This window comes from Pholcus phalangioides, unplaced genomic scaffold, assembly GCF_987345545.1.
Source record: "Pholcus phalangioides strain wild (caught in Gottingen) unplaced genomic scaffold, Ppha-v1.0 ptg000040l_1, whole genome shotgun sequence".
NCBI classification, from domain to species: Eukaryota; Metazoa; Arthropoda; class Arachnida; order Araneae; family Pholcidae; genus Pholcus; species Pholcus phalangioides.
This window is the reverse complement of record NW_028301626.1, coordinates 3492379-3504661: the sequence shown is the minus strand read 5'-3', so window position 1 is coordinate 3504661 and position 12283 is coordinate 3492379.

The following is a 12283-nucleotide window of genomic DNA, read 5'->3' as shown; positions in this document are numbered from 1 at the left end:
TATTTGACGCTCTGTGCTGCAGATCGGCCACTCTAGCCAATCAAGTGCTTTAAAAATCATGAGACAGCCGCGTATCAAGCTTTGATTAACATTCCTCTCTCCTCCGATCCAAGTCTAACTTCAACGTTAACTTCATATTTATTTTTATTCACTCAAACATTCAGTTCTTGAATAACACCCCCCGCAAATAACACACAACAGCCTCATCAGTCCTGGCTTCTTTATAAATTTAAAGTGAAAAGAAACTGGACTCTCATATATATATATATATATACACACACACCACTTGAACGACAACAACAACTATATTATTAGAAAAGAAAAAAAAATCAATTCTCCCCGTATTCCATTCCCAAAAATACCCAGGAACCCAATTTCAATAGATTTTCAGTACGTGTGTGTGTATTATTGCAATCCGAATCATGGGGAGGAGCAAAACAAAATTGTCTGTATTGAGGATCGAAAAAGGAAAAAAAAAAGAGTCGATTTTCCACAAAAATGACGCGTTTCCTCTTGCATCCTAAAAACGGCATGAATGACTCAGACTCATCATAACGAGAAAAAGTAGGAGAAAAAGCTACTAAAAACCTGCTTTTTCTCGCTCCTAACAACCGTTCAATACACACACACACACACACACACACACACATACAGTACAGTACACACACAGTACGACTCTTTTTCCAATTCCTACTGTGTATCCCCCCGCTCCCCACCTCTCATTGCCGTTCCTAGTGCTACCACCATCACCACCGTCACCCCCTTACTGTATATCCATTTTATCATTGGTACAGTCGGAGAAAAACCCCGAGCTATATAGCACACACAGTACAGTACCTCAGTACTAATATCACTATACGCGCGCGCGCGTACTGAAAATGTAGAATTATTTCTGGGGGAGTTAGAGGGGGGTGCCGCAACTTTTCACGGATGACATGTACTTTTGTGGGGGGAGGGGGGTGGTCAAAATAGACATAACTGTAGACTGCTAACCTATCTCTCCCCCCCCCCCCATATAACCGTGGGAAGTATAGAGGGACGGTGTACCGGGAGAACGAATTTTATGGAGTTTTTCCGTACACGAAAATAATGTTTGTTATACACGGGTGAAAAACGCCCTCTTTCTCTCTCTAGCTCTATGGAGGTCTAGAGAGGAAGATGGGTGGTGGTGGGGGGGGGGTTGAGAAGTATTTCCCACCTACCCATCGGATAGTTTATTGTAGTATCCACTTATTAACCCAAATCGAGAACGTTCTGAGGGGTGCGGGAGAAATGTAATAATGAAGATTCTTTTTGGTGAGTCCCTGTATGTTTTTCTTTTATTTTTATTTTATTTTGAGGCTAGAATTTTCTCTTTACTTTATGGTTACTTCGACTAGAAGCCCACCCCCTACTTCTTCGATGCTGCTACTATTTTTCAGGTTCCGTACGAGGGGAAGGGGTCCGGGCTATAAATCTCACGCTGCCATGGAAGTGGACCGGCCACACGGGATGGCTTTTTATAGCCCCCCCCCCCACTTTTAGAGCGTGAATTATGGCTATAAAATATCCGGAGTGTAAATGAAAACGTATAAATAACTGTGGGGAGTGGTCAGTAGTGTATTCCTAATGGTATTTTGTATTTTTATTTCACTTTTTATATGGTCTCTTTACGGGGAGTCTATGGTTACTCCCCGTCGAGTGTGAAAATTATTATCATTTTTCGGTCTTAGTCCGTGGTAACCATTCAGAGTCAAATTTGGTTATAACGACATTAAAAAAAAAGATTTAGGGAATTTTAGTCGTTATAACCGAGTTTGCCGTTTTCTGGACCTTTTCGACGGAAAACGTAACGAGATTCAATCAAATGCTACTACGAAAGAGGGATTTCATTGTGATTCAGGTGACCTGATTTGATCGAAAGGAAAACGGTATATTCGGGTCATAAATACGAGATATCACTGATTATCGCCAAAAATATTGGCAACAGGGCAAGAAAATCGCAAAATGTGGCTAAGGAATGGCCCTTGGCGAGGAATACAATACCAGAAAGTATGCAGTGATTTATAATGTAGTTCACGGGGGGAAAATTAGCATAGCGAATCCTTTTTACACAATTTATAAATCATGAAAAATACCGTCTCATCTCTCTGATTCTAGTTCAGATTAATAACTGGATTCCATCCAAAATACGGGGAAAACGGGACATTTTTGTAACGAGAAAAGTCGAAAAGGGGTGAAATTACGGGAAAATGCAGTAATCTCCCGTATACAGGTCATGTTTGGAGCATGTCGGAGAGCACCACACTTCCAAAATATCATTATTTTTTTCATCGTCGGGTATCAAAAACGTCACAAAACGACAAAAAATATGTCGTTCAATCTGAGTACGTGACATTTTAACCGACAAGTAAAGTTCATTAACACTATTTTCGATTAACCCAGGCTGCTAAGTTATAACCGAAGTGTCATTACAGCCGAGGACGTTATGACCGAGTTTGACTGTATAGATTTTGACAGAGATTTTTGCCAAGGGGGACCCTCAGAGACTGAACAAAACTTCAAACTTTTTGAACCTTTAAACTTTTTTTTAACCTTTAAATTAACTAGTAATGGTCCCTTGAAAACACAGGACCGAGAAAAGTTCCGCTATTCATCCGGTCTAGTTATGAATGGCTATTAGTCCGGTCATGATAGGCCTATTTTCAATATGGTAATTGCGACCCATCATTAAACACAAAATTGATCACCAAAGGACTATAACATTTTCTATAGATTTTTACGACTCACGTGACAATACTCAGGGTCTTTTAGTCACTTATAAGTCACATTTAGTCACTTAAAAGTCACATTTTAGTCACTTATATCGCAACTACCCAGAGAGAAATGGGACCTCCCCCTTTCTGTAGCTCATTTTCTTTGACTAGACTCTTAGTTTCGCATTTCTTTTTCGGGAATAATAATGATAAATAGAAATGAATAAAATTGAATTCAAGTTCAACAAATTTCAAATTTCGGATGACTAATCCCAATTTAATGAACTCCGTGGAATAAATTCCATTATAAAAAAACTTTTTATTGGGACCTTTTTCACAAAATACTATTTAGAAGTTTCTTACGGGTACCCTCGAGTCAATTTTCACTGAATTTTTTTTTTTGGGGGAGTTCGGGGTTCTCTTCACAAACAATTTTAATCCCTCTCTGAAAGCTATTTTATTTATGTGGGGATTCCACAACTTTACGATCAGCCCCCACCCCCTAAAAAAACCTAATTTTTAAACCCTTTTCTAAAATCTTTGAATTTCATAAACGCACAATCTCCGCCCCACGGAGAGAAAGCGGCCCGTAAAAGGTCCGAAAGCAGCCCGAAAAAAATACTATTCCACACAGCTGGATGAGTTCACGAGATTTTGCGGCTTCTATTGGAAACCATCACGCATATTCGGGGCCCGCAGACTGAAAAATTTATGCACCCTCTGTCCTAGAGACAATTCTTTTCTGTGAGAGCCCCTGTTTTTGAGGGTTTTTTTTTTTGACATTTTCGTTCGAATTCGAAATTTCAATAACACTCTTAGTAACTTTTTCAAAAATATTTCTTCGGGTAGAAGGCTCTTTTCTAATTCCCAAACACCCATGATATTGCTCTTAAAAATATCTTATTCCCTCTTTTTCAATTTCTGTTGACTTTTCAAATTTCTACGAACACTTTGGAGTCAATTCCAATTTAACATTTTTCATTAATGGGGAGCCCAGGATTAAATTTTTTATTGCTGTTTCAAGATTTTAACGAGTACAATATGAAGTCGGTTCTTCTTTAAATTTTCTTTTTGAATCATATTTTAAATTTTTGATTAGGATTTCACCATTTTTTTTAGGAAAGTCAACTCTTATTTTGAAATTTTCCATTATATTGGGGGACTCTGATTTAAATATTTATATCTATTTCAACATTTTATAACGTTGAAATCAATTCCTTTTTAAAATTTTCCTTTTCTTGAGCCTTATTTCAAATTTTTTAGTTGCTATTTCAACTTTTTCAGGAAAACATTTGGGTTAATCCCTTTTCATGTGGCCCCACCAGTCTAAATTTCTAATAAGAAAGGCCAGGGTCATGATGAAATTATAGAAATAATGTTAGTTTCGGATTTAGAAATCGTACATCTGAAAATTTTGATGAAGTACTTGAAAAAAAGGAATATTCGGATTTTCTTTAAAAAATTAAAAATTTTAGAATAGAACTAATTGGAAATTCAAAATTCATTTGATAATGAAAAAAATTTAATTAATAGCGATTAATAATGAAGTAAATTTAAAAATAAATAACTGGTAATAAAATTGATTGGTAAAATGAAAAAAAAATACTTAATTGAAAAAAAACAATAGATTAATAATAAAATAAATTTAAATGTAGTCAATTGTTAATATGGAGTTAATTTAAAAATAATCAATTGATAATGAGAATTAAATTCAAAAGACTCATTACTACCAATTGACATTGAAAATATTCAATAAATAATGAAGTAAATTTAAATATTAATCAATGATAAAATTGATTTAGAAAATAATTAAAAAATTACATAAATTTAAAACATAATTGATAATATGAAGTAAATTTTAAAAAATCCTCAATTGATGAAAAAATTTATTTAAGAAAATAAATTAATAATGAAATTAAATTAATAATGAAATTAAATTAATAATGAAATTAAATTAATAATGAAATTAATTTAAAACTGATCAATCGGTAATGAAATAAATTTGAAGAAATACAAATAAAAATATTATCAGTTAAAATTATTTCGAATATCACAAAAACGCCCAATCGAAAATTTCCATACGGGAGATTCCCAACCATTTCTTCGACACCCTTCCGTCCTCGTCAGCCAGTGGCGTAAACAGGTCCGTAGCGCCGCCCATCGGCACGTCAATCATTATTACGTAATTTAAGGAAAAAAAAAAGAAAGAAATATAATAGTAATACTAGTAATAGTGCGAGCAGAAGGCGAATCGCGTTGAGATCCGCCCACCTCATAACCGTTGTCCTGGCCTCAAAAATCGCGAATACCTTAAGATTAAATGTATCGATTATATCAAGTATAATACGAATGTAAATCATTTACAGAAATGGTATTTATAAAGCCCCCCCCCCCCCATATATAAGACCCTCTTTTTTTGGCCCCCCGTTTTCTGGGAAAAACCATGACGTGGCTCGCGATATACATTTCTCTCAATAAATCTCTCTTGGTTGTCAGCTCGCAGCTGCGCGCACGTGCTCAGTCGATGCGCAGTCGCGAGACAATGCGCACAAGCACCTCCTATTTTCTCTCTCTCTCTCTCTTACATACAAAAAAAAATATATTTATTTAGTGTATGCTCGGTTATAAGCCCCCCCCCCTTAAATTTCCATATTTTTTCTACGTGTTTCGTGAAATTTCCGATTTTTTAAGAATTTTTTTTCAATACTTGGAGCTCATTTTCAAAATCATAGTAATTTTTTCATTGTTTAATAATTACACAGTAATTTAATAATTACACAGTAATTTAATAATTACACAGTAATTAGTAATTTTTTTAAAAATAATACTAATTTTGCAGTTGGTTTAAAAATCATAATAATTTTTCCACTGTTTAAATATCACAGTAATTATTTAATTTTTAATCATAGTAGCCCACAATTTTTGGAAAATCATAGTAATTTTTTCATTTTTAAAAATGATAGTAATTTTACAATGGTTTTAAAAATCACAGTACTTTAAGCGTAGTTTAAAAATAATAGTAATTATTTACTTTTTAATGATTCAACAACCGTTTGATTTTTTTTAATTGATAATTTTTTAATTGATTTAAAAAAATCATATAGTTTTTCATACCATATTAGTTTTTTAGCATTGTTTAAAAGTCAGACTAGTTTTTTGTCAAAAAAATCCATTTCGAAAATTGCGAATTGTTCAAAATCATTGTATAAATATTGTCTAAATCTTTATAAATGTAAATAATCGAATTTCTCCGATAGATGGAAAATAAGTAAGGTGTAATTAGAATAATTCCTGATCGACAACTTTGTTTTGACTTTGAGCAAATAGCAATGGTTTTCAACAATTGATCTATTCAAAATTCAAACCTAGCTCCATAAATTTAAATTATGGATACTTTGACAATACACTTAATTATAAATGGATAATAATTGAAAAGAAATTTTTCATTATTTTAACAATGTTTTGTTTTTTTGAACGATAATCATTTTAAATGTTTTCTTATTGTTACAATATATTATAAATGGATTGTTTCAATATCAATAGAAATGACGAAGGAAAATCTAATCAACCTAAGGAAAAACAGGATTTAGATATAAAATCTTTATCCAACAATGTCTAACATTATTATCAGTGTTGCTCTTTCAACAATACTCTAGGTATTTTTGATTTTCCAGTAATTAAAACTGAAATAACAATATGAAGAAAGACTCGGATTCAATGATTAATGATAAAAACAATTTAAAAAGTATAAAAAAATTTATCAAATTAATTCATTTATCACTGATTTCATGGCATATTACCAAGTAAAAGAATAATAAACAATTTGTTGGCAACAAACGTGGATTCATCAACAATACAGAATAGATAATAATTATTTCTTTCATTTGAAGGAAACTTTCAACACTTTAACAACAATGTTTTTTTTGAATATAAATTGCTTTTGAAAAACTAAAATTGCTTAAAAATTTTTTTATTGTTACAAAATATCGGAAAATGAAATTTTTCAATACTAATTGAAATGATGCACCAAAGTTAGTGAGAAAAATACTGATAATGTATGAAAGTAAAATATAACAATCATTAACATCAATAACGATCATTAACATCAATAACAATCATTAACATCAATAACAATCATTAACATCAATGATAACCAATAACTATCCCAATAGCGAACAATTAAGAAAAATATTCAGCAACATGTTAAACAATGTTGTTGTTTTTTAAAGAACATTATAGAAAAAAAATAATAATTACATTTTCATAATACTACAAATGATATTGGAATTGCGCATGTGATCACATATTAAATACTCCAAAAGTTAAACAATTTTATTTAATTTTCAAATTTTACAAATTTCAAGCATGTTACGGTTAGAAAACTTCGGGTTCAAAGAGTCAGGTTTGAATCATAAAATATTATAAAATCATGGATATTTTCCACATAGTTTGAATTCATTCTAATTTTGGAGAATGATTTGAAATAATAATCAACTCACTATTGTAAGATCCTGGCAATTTTTAAAATTGTTAGAAATTATCGGCAGAAATTCCAGTTGCTGCCGGCTCAGGAAAATCATATTTTATATAGAATCGGCATCCCAAGATACATCCCTTCCATACGAAGGTAATTTTAAAAACCATATTAATTTTGCAATTGCTTCAAAAATTACAGTAATATCAGCATTGTGTGGAAATCATGGTAACTTTACAATTGTTCAAAAATCATAGTGGTTTTACAATTGATTTAAAAATCATAGTAATTTTACAATTGTTCAAAAATCACAGTAATTTTAAAATTGTTGTAAAGCAGAAAATTACCATTATAGAGATGATCAAAACTAATTCAAAAATTAAAAAAAATAATAATAATAATTTTTTTCCATTTCTCTCAGCCATAAAATTGAATTTCATTTCCGAAAAATAAAAATTGTCCATAACACAATAATGTTATTGGCCTCACAAACGCGGCCTCGAATTTTCCCAATATACAGTATCGTATATTAAGGGAAAGAGTCTTGTTTTCCCACAAAAATGTGCGGCGTTTTGTGTGCGCAGCTGTATTTTTCCGCACCCACAGAAAAAAAAAAAAAAAAATCTCAACACAAATATACACATTTCCACAAATATAACGGTTTCCAAAAAAATATTAGGGGTTTCCTGTTTATTTTATGAAGTTTTTAGAGTAAAAACAGGCTCCCTATAGGGGATTTTTAGTCTAGAAACCTTTCCCCTCTTCATGGGGTGTTTTTATTATTACGGAACCTTATTTTTTTTACGAGGTTTAAAAGGGGGGAACATAACTCGTACATAAGGTCGTACCGGGTGCTAACTGTACCTATTTTTTTCTATGGGGAGGAAAACAGTAAAAAAAAAAAACAGACGTGGACTGTATTTTTTCATTGGAAATACAGTTGTTGTAATGATTATTGTGGAAAGCCACAGATGGTCAATGTACCATGTCTGTACCATATTCTTTTTTTTGTACCGTATATCCGCATAATGTAAGGGTTTAAGGTCAATGTATATCGTTGGTAACTATAAAATTTGGAAATTTTAATTTTAAATTGTTCTATCTTCTGAAAAAAAATGGTAATTATATCGGAAATAATATAGCATTAAATTTTATGATTTTTTTTACGAATTTTCAATAAATTTGAATCTGAATTTAATGCTTAAAATATATTTATTCATTTAATGCTTCTGATATTTGATTTTTGTATTGTTTTTTACACTTATTCATAAATAATGCCGTGGATTAAAATGGTTACCTTTCGAATGTCCCATGAATAATAACTCTGTAAATATGTAACGATGCTTTAAATGGTGTTTTAAACTCATCTCTGAACAATTTATTTTACATTAAGCTAGGTTTGATACCGAACGAAGATATGCAAGTGAAATCAATAGCAATGGTGCCATGAAAAACTGAGTTCACAAAGTAGTATGAGCTAGGCTTTAAAAGAAATGCTGAAAGAGTGACTGCGTGTGAGTTTTTAAACGATGTTAAAAAAAATGACCACATTTTTTTAAACTAACTATGGGTTTCTAATTCTCTTAAATTCTGCTAAAAACTTCAGTTATTTCAAGCTATGCTGAAATTAACTACGGTTTCATATTTTGCTAAAATTAACTAGGTTTCAAATTCTGCTAAAAATTATTGTTATTTCAAACTATGGCAAAATTAACTATGGTTTCAAATTCTACTAAAAATTGCTATTATTTCAAACTGTGCTAAAATTGAAATGATTTCGAACGATGTTAAAAATAAAAATGCAGTGTGGTAAAAGTGACTGATTTTCAAACGATTCTAATGTTATTATAAGTTCAATCAATGATAAAAATGACCCCAAATATAAAATTATAAATGAATGGTTTCAAACGATTCTGAAGTTAATGATTAGTAATACTAATTACTGATTATAATAATAGTTTTTCAATCAATGATAAATATGAGATTCAAACAGTGCAAAAAAATAGTTAAGATTTTGAATAATTATGAAAACTTAATTTTTTTTAAAACAATAATTCAACGTACGTCGTGATCGTTTTGCAGTTTTTAGTTTTAGACAACAGAGCTCAAAACCAATGCTAAAAATTAATTAAAAACATCATTCAATTGAATAAAAATGCCGAATCGTAAATGAATAAACAGGCTAAAATAACTAAGATTTTTAACAATTCTTAAATTGATATGATTTTTAAACGATGCTAAAATTACTGTTATTTCAAACAATGTTAAATAGTATATAACTGCTGTTTTCAAACAATACTAACAATGCTGAAAATTGCCATGAATTACGCTGAGAATGACTGATCCCAGAAACGGTTATGATTTTGAACAATTGCAAAAATGGTCATGATTTGAAACAATTGCGAAAATGGTCATGATTTGAAACAATTGCGAAAATGGTCATGATTTTAAACAAGTCCAAAAATGTTTACGATTTTACACAATTCCAAAAAGTTTACAAATTTATTTATTCTCATTGGTTATTATAAAGCATAATTGATTATTATAATAACAGGCTGTGATCCCATACACAACAATAATTAAAAAAATAATTTATACATGCCGTAATTGTGATAATGTTCTATGTTCCCAGTAAACTCAACTCTGAAAGATAGTGATTATTTAATTGTCATCATTATATAGATTCTTATCAATAATTAATTTTTTTCATTCGAAATTTCATTTCTTTCGTGTTATACACACAACGGCATCCTTATATATACATATACATATATTTTCTACATAGCGTTCCATGCATAATCCATTGAAATCTATTTCAGTTAAATTCAACGGACAATGTACACGTGTAATTTTAAGCATGTCCGTCGATACTCCCTATAGATAACACATCACGTAAATTGATCCAGATAATAACCCTAGCTAATAACCCAGCTGGTCGTAGAGTACACGCTTGATCCATTCGAAACACTAGGGGGAATACAATGGCCATTAACGAATGGACTTAAATTTTCTCCCCACTGCCTCTCTTATAATTTCCAGATGTACCGGGTACTCGAAAACACCGAAACAAACAGGAAACGAGTAATTTTCCACCCGTGCTACAAAAACAGTATTCCATCATAAAATTCGTCGGTGTATTGTTATCCTATAGGACAAGAAGAAAACAATCATTCATTCATTATAATGACGTATATTCCAATTTTAAATGAATCATTAGGAAATATTTTTCTTATTTATTTTTATGAAATCGTTTTTATGTTTGTATAGCATAAAGTCACAATGATTTTTAAATAATGATAATATGTTACTGTAATTTTAGAATTACTGTGATTTTTCGATTTTAAAATTGCTGTAACTCTTAGGCAATTTTAAAATTACTGTAATTTTTAAAACAAGTTTAAAATTGCTATGAGTATTGAAACAAATGTAGAATTACTATAATTTTTAAACAATGCTGGAAAAACGCTATGATTTTAAACGATGATAAAACAATGCTAAAAAAATCACTATGGTTTCAAACCATACTAAACGAATGCTAAAAATTTCTATGAATTCAAATGAGCTGAGAATTCAAAATGATTCCAAACACTTCTAAAATGGCTAAAATTAAAATATGGTTTTCATTTCAAATAATTCCAAATATGGCTATGATTTTAAACAATTCCAAATATGGCTATTATTTTAAACAGACCCAAATATAGCTATGATTTTAAACAATTCCAAATATGGCTATGATTTTAAACAGACCCAAATGTGGCTATGATTTTAAACAATTCCAAATATGGCTATGATATTAAACAATTCCAAATATGGCTATGATTTTAAACAATTCCAAATATGGCTATGACATTAAACAATTCCAAATATGGCTATGATATTAAACAATTCCAAATATGGCTATGATATCAAACAATTCCAAATATGGCTATGATTTGATTTTAAACAGTTCCAAATATGGCTATGATTTGATTTTAAACAGTTCCAAATATGGCTATGATTTGATTTTAAACAGTTCCAAATATGGCTATGATTTGATTTTAAACAGTTCCAAATATGGCTATGATATTAAACAATTCCAAATATGGCTATGATTTTAAACAGACCCGAATATGGCTATGATTTTAAACAAGTCCATCTATTTTTTTTTGGTAAATTCCAGAAGATCTAATGCATAAATGATATTTTAATGTAGTGCGCAATTGAATTCAATTTTTTTCCTCACAAATTTTACGAAATTTTTCTTCATAATATTCGACTCAGTTTGGTTTTTAATTGAAAAGTTTCTATATAGAATTTTTTCTGAAAGTTTCCGTGTGGAATTCTTTTCGGGAAGTTTCTATGTAGAATTTTTCGAAAGTTTATAATATAGAGATTTTCTCCGGATAAAAGTAATAATTTTTAAGTATTCATATATCAAGAATATCCTGAACTGGTTGTTATGCATGAGAATACTGGTTGAACTTGGGCTTATGCATTACAAAACTGGTTGTTATGCATTACAATACTGGTTGTTGTGCATTACAATACTGGTTGTTGTGCATTACAATACTGGTTGTTTTGCATTACAATACTGGTTGAACTGGTTAGCATGCACAGTAATACTGTTTGAACTGATTAGCATGTACAGTAATACTGGTTGAACTGGTTATTATGCATAATAATATTGGTTTTGAACTGGCTATTATGCATAATAATACTGGTTGAACTGGTTATTATGTATAACAAAAGATTTATCCTGTCTACCGTAACATACACACGTCAAATAAGTCTTATTTTATGCATTTTAAAAGAAACCGTCCAGCACATGCGTGTTTTTCCATCGAAACCGAAACAGCCAGGCGTTTTCTCGATGGCCGGGGAGGTTTCAAATATTCCATACAACAGCCATGTTCTTGTTTACGTGACTCACTGTTTCCAATTCTTCCCCCCTTTGAGCTTATTCAATCCCTAAATACCTTATTTTTGCCCTTCCCCTAGTGACTGGGAACCTTTAATTCCGAGCACCAGCCATCTCGACAACCAATTCCCCCTGACCACCAACCATTCTTGTTGGTCCCTCGACTCTTCACGAATC